Source organism: Anser anser, assembly GCF_964211835.1.
Source record: "Anser anser genome assembly, chromosome: 19".
Lineage (NCBI taxonomy): Eukaryota > Metazoa > Chordata > Aves > Anseriformes > Anatidae > Anser > Anser anser.
In genome coordinates, this window is record NC_139740.1 from 7,205,703 (window position 1) to 7,218,612 (window position 12,910).

Genomic DNA, 12,910 nt, shown 5'->3' on the forward strand with positions numbered 1-12,910 from the left:
GCATGGTGCATAGGTCGTGGAGTAAATTAAATAAATTCACCCACGTTGGGGAGGGGATCCTGAGCAGGCTTGGTGTCCTCAGCAGCTGGAGCAGCAGATCTTCATGCCACGCTGCAGGAGAACACAAGCACAGGGACGAGTGCTCCTGAAATCAGCCTTCTGCCGACACCAGCCCACCCAGAAGCTCCCCAAAATCCAGGGGAAATGCCCAGCCCCCCAGCCCTGTGCTGCTGTAGGAGATCTTCGGGGTTTCCATGCCGGCGTGGATCCGCAGAGCTCCCCGTGGCTGCTCCACCCCAGTAGCTCCTCTGTGTCCACACATTGCCAGCAGATTTTCAGTGACCTTCAAAGGGCCAGCTCTGCTCGGCCAGCTCTCCTCTCCGAGGATTTGGTGCCTCTCCCGCTCCTGTCATGCAAACGGAGGGATGGTAAATCCTTGGCCAGCAGCAATGCGCATTCAGGCATCGTGGGGACTGGAGATAATGAAGGTTTTTGAAATCCAATAGTCCCTAAACACTTTAAGGTGCTGCCTTTGCCTTTCTATCCTCATGCTGCGAGGACAGATCATTCCTTACAATCTGTGTTCCCGTACCCTCTTGCCTGAACTCCGGAGAAGGATTTCATTTAGGTCTGGTGCAGAGTATGGCCATTTGTCATAAAATTATTTTTGTTCATTTATCTCCATTCTGCCTTTTCAAGTCCTTTTTTTGCGTGCTACTTCGGCCAAATTCCCAATTCCCTGAATTTATTATCACTATAAAATGGTTGCCTGCTCCACAGCATGACCTAGACGTGCACCCCACCGCGATGCTTTAGAGGCCTTCGTCTGTTCCTATGGCAACTGGAAAAAAGAGGCGAGCACCGCAGCCAGCTCGGGGACGGATCCTGCACAGATGCTGACACCCCTCGCCGGCTGGGAGGAGCCCAGAAGGAGCCGGGGGCCATGCAATGATGGGATGGATGGGGCAGAGACCCACCTGCCTGCTGTTTGCTGATGCCTGGACACACAGCACCTGGTTTTCCTGGTGCTGCTCTCCACTTTGGGCTTGGACCGAGCCAGCAGAGGCCCATGGGTGGTGGGACATGGCCAAAAACACAGGTACACAAATACCCGCTCCCTCCAAACCATCCAGCTTTGTAACAAAGAGCTGCTTTTGCAAAATCGACTGCCTATACGCCTGTTGATAGACATTAGCGCCGTTACTTTCATTTACTGATGTTATTCTCTTTTAATTCTTTATTAATCAATTCCCACGTCAGCCACTCGATCAGTCTGCGCGGGATCGAAGCAGAGCTGACAGGCCCGTAATTATCCAGGTCATCTCGTTTATCCTTCTTAAATGTTGGCAGAGATCTCACCTGGGAAATCAGCACAGTGGATTCAGCTTTTGCTGGTGACACCAGCACGGTTTTGTTTTCCCACCCATGACGGGTCCCCCCCAGGCCCCCTCTGGCCTCTCCGTCTGCATCGAGCAATGGGAAACAAACCTCAGGGGATCGGCGGTGCTGAAACCCAGCTCTGCCTCTCTGTGCTGGGCCCCGACGGGGGCTGCAAGGAGGAAGCGTTGGTGCAGCTCCTGGAATTGCAGAACCAATACAGAGCAGACCTTAGGACGTGGCTTTGACCCCCTTTTGGGTTGTCCCAGCCAGCACCATGTGTAAAGCCACAAGTATCTCCCATAGCATCCCTGGCTTTCCTTAAAGCTGGGAAGTCAGCACGGATGTGTCCTTCATCCCCTCCACGGCGCAGAAACCAGCCCCTCTGCTGCTTGCAGAGCACAAGCCGGGCTCTGGCTGTTGAAAAGAAAAGCCAGCTGAAAAACCAGTGCTCAGAACTGCCAGGCTGCTCTCAACACTGGCCAAAGGACATAAAAAAGTGAAGGGGAAGGTAAAAAGAGCCCTGCTGCAGAGCGGCACCCTGGCTGCATGGCACGGGGGCAGCACATTTACACGCCCCTGTTGCCTTTGATTTGGCAATTTTTTTTTTTTTTTTTTTTAAATTTTCTGATGACAAAGGACACAGCCTGCTCAGGCAGCATCTCGAGCCGTGGGCTCCTGCTGCAGACGGTACAAAGCACTCAAGACGGATGGAAGTAGCATCTCCTCCGTACGCAGCCAAGTGGTCGTGATGCGCTGGCAGGAGAGACGGGCACAGAAGCCTCCACTCGCTGCCATCTGGCAGCCGCAGCGCAGGGAGCCAGGGCTGGAGGTGAAGGAGAAAATAGCTTTTCTGTTTACCCGCTCGTAGGAAGGAGGAGGAGGAGGTTAAACGGCGACCAAGAGCCAGTTTGAAGGCTGGCAGGGAGCGCGGAGCCGCTTTCGCCACCTCTGCCTACTACTGCAAGAGCTTCTCCCAGACGGCAGATGAGAATGTGGGATTTTGGGTGCTGGGACGCACGGGGATCCGGAGCAGACATCACCAGCCTGGGCGTGACATTGATCAAACTCCCTCTGGGAAGTGGCTTTATTCTGAAGAATCTGTGCAGGATTATTTGTTTTTGTTTTTTGGTACGAGCAGAGGCACAGCAGGGAGGCTACCAGGGGATGAAGGCAGCTGGGAAGGAGCTCGTCCGCTGGTCCAGCTGGGCTCCGGGGCAGGAGGCCAAGGGCTGGCTGAGCACCGTGCCCAGGGCAGCACAGCACCCATGGGGACAGCTCCATGCTCTGCAGCCCTGCAGAGCTTGAAAACGAGTGAAGGCACCGTCCTTGGAGGAACTGTACACGTGCCAGCTGCAGAGCGAGTGCTGCTCCGAGGACCTTCTGGAGAAAGCTCAGTGCTGCTTCAAAGTGGCTGAAATTCGGGTCAAGGAAGGGATAGAGAGAGCTGCCTCCCCTTCACCTGTGTGTGGGATCCCTAGAGACAATAAAGGACCCTTGCTGCTGGACAGCCTGCTGGGGACATCGTGGTGCCCTGTGCCGAGCGACACCGCTCCAGCACCTACATCAAGGCAGCACAAATGTTTTCCACCCCAACTTCCAAACACAAAGACCACAGCCGCCTGTGCCCAGGCTCCCTGGTTTCTCATCTCACTCCTCTCATGCTGCTCCCCTCCTTTCTGCACTGAAGGCGGGCTCCTCTTCCCACCTGCCACCAGCCTGCTGAGCCCATTGCCGGGCAGGTGGGACGCATCTCTCCAGTAGCAATGCAGGGGGTGCCTGGAGGCAGCACAGACACAGAGATTTAGGGAACCCTGCACAGTTGGGCAGCAGGGATGGGTGTGCAGGACCTTCCCCGGGCTGTGAGTGGCACCAGCAACAGCTTCGCCTGTTCAAGGAGCCGAGCCCTCGCGCTGCAATTCGGAGAAACGCCGTGAGGATGAACGCTGAGCGCTCTCTGAGCCCAGCCGTCGGCAATTCCACACATCCTCGTCTTGTGATAAAGCCCAGCACATTACAAGAGGGAACCCACTGCTTTCTGCAAGTCTTTTAAAGAGCTTTGTTCAACACACATGCATAGCTGTTAAAAAAAGCCCTGCATCGATTCTCCTGGCACTTCTCCACCAGCCCATCCCTCCCCTCACCTCCCAAACCCGCCGCTTCTGCGTTGCCCTTTGTACGGCAGCATTTCACGTAACACGCTCTCTGTGATGAAGATACGCCGCTGAACTCAAAGAAATGCCTTTTGAGCACACCTAAGCTGCTTTTTAACCAGGAGGGAGACACAAAGGGCACACGCTACTCACTGGGATATTATGGCTTGCGAGCGCTGCTTGCGCGTAGCCCCACCAGCCCCGCAAACTTCTCCAGGAGTCAATAGCGCCGAGGATTTAATAGCTGCGGGGATGGAGCTGTGAAAAATAAGTGGGCTTTGTTTGGTAGCTTCCTGCCACTTGTGGAAAAAAAAAGCTGTTTCAGACACTGCGGCTTTAAAGCTGGTTATTTTTAAAATACAGATTGAAGGAGGCTTCCAGCTGACACGGGGGCCCACGGGATGATGCTGTTTGCGAAGTGCTGGTGAGCAGCCGGAGGTTCCAGAAACGTTCGTCCCTGCTTCCCTCCCGTGAAAGCACCTGGGCAGGACAAACCAAAGGAGAATTTGGCCTGATGGATCCATGCAGCTCACCAGCACGGCTGCAACGTGGAGCAGTCAGGAGGTGACGTCCCCTGCTGGGATCAGGGGACCCCAGGCATCACCTCGTGCCCCAGGGGAGAGATGGAGCAGGGGCACAACCTCCGGCCCATGCCAAGCAGGCTGAAAAGCAAAAACTGCTCACCTTTGATACAAAAGCCCCGCAGCTCACTCGCTGCATCGGGAGGAAGCCTTGCTCTTATTTACAGCAGCAGCCTGGGACCCGAGGTCTGAACTGAAAGCATTTGCTCTCTTTTCGAGAAGCTATTTAGTCCTCTGCAGGGGAACGCGCAGCATCTTCATAAATTTCAGCAATGTCCAGAGGGCAGCAAGATCAGAGAAAATGCCCTGACCAAGAATCCATCAATCTCTTCAAGAAAGAATCAATTTTTATGTGCTTGTAGCTGTGGGGATTATTGTTGACCTTGTGAAATCATAAATAGAAGGCAGCGCTGGCAAAGTCCCCACTTTCATCCGGCTTGTTTCTCTCCTCCTTCACCTCCCTGTTTTCGGGAGGTAACGGCTGCCTTCATGGGCAGCCTGGAGCAACCTCCCCTGGTCGTATCCCCATGGGATTTTTTTGGCAGAGGAGCACAAGCCCTCGCTGTTTGCAGGCTCCATCTCCTGCCTGGGGAGCACAACCAGAGCTCAGCTCCCCAGTGGGGCACGGCGGTGATGCAGCCTGCAAGATGCACCCAACATCTTCTCTGTGCTCATTTAACCCATTCCTACAGCTGTGCTTTTTTCCCCACCATCCCCCCACGGGCTTAATGCTCCCAGGTCAAGTTGTGTTGCTTAATTAAAGGGTCAAGTACAGCGTGCATTTCTGCAACGAGGGAGCTCGTCGTTTAAGCCACCACACTCTCAAAGACACCTGCAACACCCAGTTCTGCTCCAGGCATGCCTAACACCCCTCGTAGGGGCTCTCAGTGTGTGCAAACGTTTCTGCAGAAGCAGCACAAACCCCAGAGAAGCCACTTGGAAACAGGATCAGGAATCCATCTGATTCATTCTTGGCACCCATCGGGCTTTCGGGACCCTTTCCTGCGCTCCCACCTCCCAGGGCATCTCATAGGAAAAGCTCCGGGTCTTTCTACAGCAGCACAGGCTGGCATGACAGCACGTTACACCACAGTGCTGGAGTAAAACAGCACCAAGAAAATGCTCCTTCTCTTTGGTTTTAGTGGCCGCTTGCTACCTACGCCAAGGCAGCCGCGTGGGATGTGCTGAGAGCTGGCCCAGCCTTGGACAGGTGCCTGGCACCTCCTGGGCGACATTAGGCAGACAGACAGGTTGCAAAGCTTTGAGAAGGCTGTGGAAGGAGAACACAAAGGGAAAATGATTCCTTCTGCTGGCTTTGTGGAGCATCCTTACCTGCTCGCTTCACGCAGGCTGCCCCTCAGAACAGAGCCCCGCTTGTCAGCACCGTGACAGGCGGCAAGGGACCACTGCCTCTTACAGACCCGTTTTGTTTTGCCATAAATCACCCACCTAAGGAAGCGGCAAGCATTTTCCCACGTCATGCTTCAGTGGCAAAAAATAAGTCAGCATCCACGTGAAATTGTTGAGACGGGGACCGCGAGCGGCAGCAGCGCGGCCAGGAGCACGCTGGCTGCTGCGGAAAGCTGCAGGCGTGGAGCAGATTTCCTGAGCCAGGCTTCACACGGGGCAGGCTCCAGGCTGCCAGACACCTGCACATGTACTCTGCACATCACAAAATACACCTCACATGCACTGCGGGGTCACCTGAGCCTCCTTTTCCTGGCATCTTCAAGGAAAATGCGAATATTCCCTATCTGCCTGCATGGGGCTGGAGGATGCTGCTCCGGGACTGCTCTGCCTGCTGCACAGGCTCTGGACAAGCTGTGGGTTTGGGGAAACAGCCCCTGTGCCAAGAGCCTCTCCTGTCACTCTCTCACTCTCTCCTGGGCTCTGTGGGGCCAGAAGCTGAGTGCTACCAGGCTCCCCTTGAGCAGGCTCACGGCTGCGCTGACATTGCTGCATCGTGCCGGGTCTTACCCCGAGAGCCACAGAGGAGGAGGGTCAAGAGGGTCCCAGAAAAAAAAAAAAGATTTCATGGCATTCACCCCTCAGCACAGAGCTGTTGGCATCCCCCTGAGGCTCCCTGCATGGCTCCACGTGCCCAGCGGGTTGCAGAAGCAGGGCAAGCTCAAACCCCCCAGGGAAGCTGCTGCTGGGCAGCTTCGGCTGTGCTCAGCCCCCTCCGGCCCCACTCTCCCCTCGCTCCCCGCCTGCCATGTAACACACGGATCACTAGGAACCAAAACAGGGCTCAGAGCAGGATCTAAAGAAAATGAGAGCGGGGCCTGAGCCCTGTGCAGGTAGGGGCTGGGTGCTGCCCCCCAGTAACATCCCACGGGGGGCAGCTTGCTGTCCCTCCATGGAAAGCGAAGGCAACGCCGTGCCCCAGCAGAACACAGGGAAATGAATAAACCACGTGCCAGGCGGGCAGCACGAGCAGCACTTTAATCAGGTCAAATGAAATTTAAGATAAGCTAGATATGAATCAAGCCTTTTTTTTTTTTTAATATCCTATTAACAGATCATGAATGGCTCAGCTCCAGAATATGAGCAAGAAAAGAAGTGGAGTGCTCTGCAAGCACGAGGAGACCCATCTCACCCTGCTCCCCTCTGCTCGGCACAGCCTGGCTCCCGGTGCAGGTCCCATGGGGATGTACACGTCTGAGCGCTCACCTGCCCCCTTACCAAGTGCCAGAGCTTTTAGACTTGCTCACAGAGCTCCCCCCACCTTGGGCAGCCGCAAGAACGCAGCAGCATTAATTCACCATCATTAACAACTCCTGGAAGGTCTCAGAAAGTGGGGACAAACGCAGCAAGCTGAGCTGGGGTCGCACAGGACCACCAGCAGACCATCAGGAGCACAGCACCAGGCAAACAGGACCATACCACCGCTCTCGCTGGATACGCAGCCCCCAGCACCCCACCAACTAATTAAAGAAGGGAACAGCAGCATCCCCCGTCGAACTGTTCCCATTTCCTCCAGCTCAGGGATTTGTGCCACGGCAGCACAGATGTGTTGGGAGGCTTCAACAGACCCTGCAGGAATGGGGTAAGGCACGGGATTCGTAAGCCTAAAAGATTTTGCAGGCCCGTCTTCTACTCAGACAACCTGCCCTTTGAAAGCTGGAGCGCCTCGTAAAATCTGGGTCACTTCTGAGAGATTATTTTGGAACAATGGAAAATTGTTTTGACAACTTCAAACCTGTGGCTTTTTTTTTTTTTTTTTTTTTGGAATAAAGTGCTCTGGAATGACTTTTTGTCTTTATGATCTACTGAAGAGAAATCCAAGGTAAGACCCAAACAAGACGCCCCAAATGGTTCGTGACAGAGCTCCGTGCACTCGCCCCCACGCAGCCGGTAAGGTCTCACCCAGGCCAGCACTGTCAGAACTGATTAACTGTATCCCTTAAGTCATCCCCTGTCTCACAATGCTCCTAATTTAAGCCAAAAAAAGAGGGATTTCCAGCCCAGCAGACAGAACTCCGCGGAGAACCTTTCCCATCCAGGGAATTGCTGATGCCCTGCGTAATAAATGGGAATGAGGAAGTTTGTGTTACAGTGGAGTATGAAGCGGGCGGACCAGAACTGCTGTCCCATAAGTGGGGACACATCTGGGGACGTGGGTCTGGGTGGCAGCAGTGACGTGTCAGAGTACTGGTGTCACCAGGATTCAGCACCATCTCCTCCCTCTCCCCACCACTCCTCTTTCAGGAGAGATTCACCAAGCTCCATTGCCGTGATTTCTCCGAAGCGCAGCCCAAACAGCACAAGGCAAGGCTGTGATGGGTGCCTGGGGGGTACAAGCCCACCCCACAGGCAGGGGATGGCCCAAAGCCCCTCTGGGGACCACAACAACCCCGCTTGCACCAGGAGCACCGCAGTCCCATGGGTGCTCCGTGGGCACCCACACCCTGTGGGACCCTCCCCACACAGCTCCTAGGGCTCTGCGGAGCAGGATGACGGCAGACGGAGCCGGTGATAATTTCATTTCCCTTGCAGATGAGGCCCTGCTCTCTCCCCAGGCACCTCATCAGCAGAGCACCAGTCCCTACAGGGCTCAGCACCACCCCCTTGCCCAGCGAGCCCCAGGAGCAAATATTCCCCATCCTGCAGGGAGCCCTGACCAGTGCTATTTTCCTACTGCCTCGTTGCAGGCAATCGAGCCGACAGGTTTGCTTATTAATGACGTTATTAACTATTAATAACAGCAACAACTTGCTTTTCCAGCAAACCTGGTTCCCCGAGACCCCACAGGTGCCAGTCGCTGCAGGCTGGCTCCATGCGGACATCCACCTGCACCGCCAGGCGCTGCTCAGGAGGGGATGCTTTATAGGGCCGCTGTCCATGGGAGAAAGGGGCTTTGTGGGGCTGGGCAGAAAGAATAGGTGCGAGATGTCTCTGCCCTTACCCGGATGACCTAAATGAGTGGTTCCCCACCATCTCCCCAACCCCTTTGTCCCACCTTGACCCCATCAATGCTTTCCCACCCCATAGACATCACGGTGCAGGGACCGGACCTTCCCAGCTCAGATCCTGTTCAGACAGGGAGACGATGCCAGGTTGAGCAGCAGCCAGCCCAAATCCACGCTTTTTGGCAATACACCGACTGTTCTGCTGCATTTAAATAGTCCTGAAAGCACTCCTGACCTTAACAGCCCCATTCCCCCGCACAGCTGCTTTTGAACCACACCATGCTGCACCAAAGCCAAACCAAGTTAAAAGCAATTAAAAGCGTAAGACCAATTAAAAACTAGACCAAAGCCTCCCCAGGGATTTCAGTTAAGGCTGGTGAAAGCCCCATAAAGCAAAGCCGTGGGGTTGGCAGGTTCCCCTGCAGACCAGGGCACAGCCGTCCCCCAGGTGCTGTGCCTCAGTTTCCCCACTCACCTCCTACAGCTTTGGCTTGGATCAGGGCGGTCACTGGCTCCCCGGGGGGTGCTCAGCCCCTGCAGCACCCAGGTGCCTGCACCTCCTCTGCTGGAAGTCCTGCAGCGAGCAGAGCAAGAGCCATTATGAAAGGTGCTGCTGGAAATATTTCCCCCACCCCCTTTAATGGGGCGGTTTGCACTGAGAGGTGACCGACGGGCTGCAGGTCAGGGGACGGACACAGGGCCGGGGTTTTGCACTCATTTCTCTTCCTCTCTACTCACTTTACAAGAAAGCAGAAGTAAAAGCGAGCCCACATGCTGCCCTGAGACCTGCACATAGACCAGCGCCCCTGCAGCATGAGGGCTTTAAGGACAGCACGTTACAGCCAGGAGAAATCCCCGTTCCAGCTGCCCCTACAAGCCCCAAAACACTGCCCAACTTCACCGTGCCTCAGTTTCCCCAAGTACACCCTAAGGAACACCAACACATCGCTGTCCCAGCCTGGATCCCCCCGTGTCCCTACCTGGTCCCCGCAAAGAGAGCGATGCTGGCCCTGCGAAGGAAAAGCAGGATCCAGCAGGATCCAGCCCCGCTTTCATTAATTTCTGTTGAATAATTAAACCCTGGGAAGTTAATACTTTCTACTTAAAAACTCAAACTGCAGTGTTTGTAATTACCATTTTATTGAATCATTAAAAATTAAAGGGCATCCCGAGGTTGCTGTTAGTGTGAGAGCTGCGCTCAGCCCCGCGGAGGAGGGAAGGGAGCTCCTTTTCTCGTGCCGGAGCCCGGCAGTGGATGGCATTGGTGCTCCATGGGGCAGGTTTTGGGGACCAGCAGACACAGGAGGAACAGCCCCCAAAAAGCTGGGGTCCCAGCTGCAAGCCCAGCTCAGCTTGGGGCTGGTCCTGAGCTGTGCCTGGGATCCAGAAGGGTCCAGACCCCAGGATGCGGGACCCCAAACCACCACCCATATCCCTGCAGGGCCAACTCACCGAGGCAGCCGTGGTGACCCCACACCATTCCTCCTCTCGCAGCCAGGCTTTGGGGCTCCCCCAGAGCCCCCACCTGCAGCAGCACAGCCCCAGTCCCCCCAGCAGCCCTTTATAGGCTCCAGCTGCTCCCACCCACCTGCACCGTGGCTGGGCTCAGCCACCCCATGCTGGGAGCCCTGGGAACAGGCAGCGAGGGCAGAAAGGTGCTTTTAGGGCTGTAGCTATGAGGAATCCTCCTTCCTTCCCCCCTAGGAGCTGCGTGCTCCTATCCCTGCCCCATTAATTTATCCCATAACAGAGACGTTCAGGCTCAGGATTTGGAGCCAGAGCACCCCCAGCCCTGCAGAAGCGGCAGTGGGAGGACAGGCCGATGGGGATGTCCCATCCCCAGTGTTCCCTGTCCCCAGGGAAGCTCCCTGCAGACAACCCGCAGCTGGAGAAGTTGGCATGGCAGTGGGCAGAGCCCTGTGCGCCCACCTCGAGCGCACCGAGGCATCCCGGGATGTCCCCAGGGCGTCCCGCTGAGGACACCTCCCCTTGCAAAGGAGAGGATTTGACCTCCCTTGTTTTCCCCGAGCCCTTTTGTGACTATTTTGGGAAGCCAAACAACCACAGAACCCAAACAGGAGGTGCTTTATTGGCTCTGGGTGGGGAGGAAGAGCTGTTCAGTGCGATCCACGTCGCGGCACCGCTGCCAAGCCAAGGGCACCCCCGGCCCCTCCTGCCGGCCCCGCTGGCCCCTGCCTGGCCCTGCTCTTCCCTCCCTGTCTCCGTGTAATTTCTCCCCGGAGGCAGCTGCGTTTCCACCCTCGGCCACTTCAAGGCTCACCTTTCTGCACAATTTGCAGTCCTCAGCATCAGCAAGCCGCGTGGCCCTGGAGCATCCAGCAGACCTTTCCCCCTCCAGCCCACGCTGCTCCAGTTTGGGATGCTCAGCCCCCAGTTTGGGGTCTGCCTTACTCCACTTTGCGCCCCCCCCAGCCCCAAGTATCCCATTTTGGCGGATGCAGCGGGGGCTCAGCCCCGCTCTGCAGCACCCCTCTGTCCCATCCGTCCCTATGGACCAGCACCATCCCCACCGTACAGGTCCAGCCCCAGCAGGATGGTCCCTGAGTCCCCAACTCGTTTCCATGGCAGCTCAACTGGCTCATCGGTTTCCATGGCAATGAGGTTTTTCCCTCCCCATCCTCGGTGCTGGGCAGTTCCCGGGGCTTTCCATGGCAGCTCCCCCCTAATTTGGGACCCCCAGGTCCCCCAGCAGTTCTGCCCAGCGAGCAAACCAGTACAACCAGTGCATTCCCTGCACGGGCAGCCTCTGGCTACTGGATGCGGGACCCAAGCCTGCTGCGAGCACAGGGGACTTTCTCCTAACTCACTGGGTGACAACACCAATTTTTCTCCCTTCTGCCACCCCCTCACACCCATCTCTGGTGATTTCCTGCTGCTGGCGGCTGGAGCTGTGGCTGCGGATGCCTGCCAGGTACTTGGCTCTCCCTCAAACTGAAAGGAGCTGCCTCTTAAAGCATCCCTCCGGTTGCAGGAGGAGGCGAGCTTTGTAAAAATGATGCATGGCAGATGCAGATTAATTTTATTTCACAGTCCTGTGGAGGATTTTGAGCTAGTCACCGATAGGGGACTAAAAATACCACTGGGGTCCTCAAGTTTCTATTTGCCTGTTCAGCGGTGCTTATTATGGTGTTTTCCTAAACACCAGCCGAAATCACATCCAGGAGAGCGGAGAGAGACCCGGTGGGATGGCAGGAGCTGGGGTGGAGTAGCACCGAGCACCGGCTGCATGTGGGGTGGCTGGAGGATGGCAAATAGCATCACAGCAAACACGCTTTCATTTCACATCACCCACGAGATCCATGGCACAAACCTCTGCAGCTTCGGATAAAGCTGAGCCGTGGAGTAAGGAGCATCAGCCCGGATTTGCCGGGCTCCTAAAAATTGGTCGTAACAATTCATGGGACTGCTGCGGCAAGTTTGGGGTCTTTGGGGTATTTAATAGAGCTTTGCCCAACCTGCTTTGATATGTCCTTGGCAGAGGCACCCTACACATCCTGTGGGGTCAGCCCTTGGGGGAAATATTCGCAGCCTCTCCTGAAGGCAAATCGCGTGCTCTTCCCCAGGGCACCAGCAGCATCTTTCACTTTTGGGGTGTTCCCTCCCCTGTTTCACCCATGGTGCTTTTGGATCTGGGTCTGGGCTTGGGTCCTGAGCTGCCTCTGGGGTCCGGAGGGGTCCAGACCCCAACAACAGGGAACGGCAGAGAAGGAGGGGAGGTGTGCTCCTTAACCCCGCTGAGACAAAGCCATCGCTGGAGGACGCTGCTTAATGAACGCGCTCAGAAAAAACGTCAGAAAAAGGAGAGCAAGCAGACGTTTTCATTCAGGCTCCTTTCAGCATAAAACAGCAGTGGAGGAGGATTAAAAAAAAAAAAAGTCAATGAAATCCCCCTACAGTTTAACCCTTGGGAAGGAAGCCGCACTACTCTGAGCACACCCCAGCCGTGCAAGAATTCAGCGTCCTGGGAAAAGAGCCAACGGTGCAGCCGAGGGGTGCCATCCGCTGCCCACCACCACCCCGGGAGCAGCACCTCGGGGGGACCAGACCTCGGAGGGACCCTTTTGGGATCCCCGCTCCCCTGGGGCTGTGCCCGGCGCTGCCCGTGCTCGGTGGCTGCGTAGCTCCACGTCCCCGGCTTTCCTAATGAAGCTAACGGAGATAGCGAGGCTGTTGCTCGGGGTGGAAAGATGATTAACCACTGTAATCCCAATTACAGCTTTTAATTGGGATTAATCCGTGGAGTCAATTAAGTGTGGAAATGCGTTGCCTCCCACATTTCTTTTATGAACGGTTTGCTCCCCGGCCCGGTCCAGAGCCACAGCTGGGAGGGAAGAGGGCTCACTTCTCCTGCCTAAGGACACAGAAA

At 55.9% G+C, this 12,910-nt stretch overlaps 1 long non-coding RNA gene across 3 annotated transcripts; it reads right to left on the reverse strand.

Moving 5' to 3' along the window:
* Nucleotides 1-416: 416 nt before the first annotated feature.
* Nucleotides 417-11,072, reverse strand: LOC310883849. Of its 3 annotated transcripts, none has more exons than XR_014573892.1 (5): nt 9,976-11,072; nt 9,504-9,533; nt 8,999-9,097; nt 1,489-5,381; nt 417-1,359 (listed from the first exon to the last, which is right to left on the reverse strand). It is a non-coding gene; the product is annotated as an uncharacterized lncRNA (long non-coding RNA). The 3 variants fall into 3 exon arrangements; XR_014573893.1 differs by lacking the exon at nt 417-1,359 and having other exon boundaries at nt 1,501-4,010; nt 4,215-5,381; nt 9,976-11,069; XR_014573894.1 differs by lacking the exons at nt 417-1,359; nt 9,504-9,533 and having other exon boundaries at nt 1,501-5,381; nt 9,976-11,061.
* Nucleotides 11,073-12,910: the final 1,838 nt, after the last annotated feature.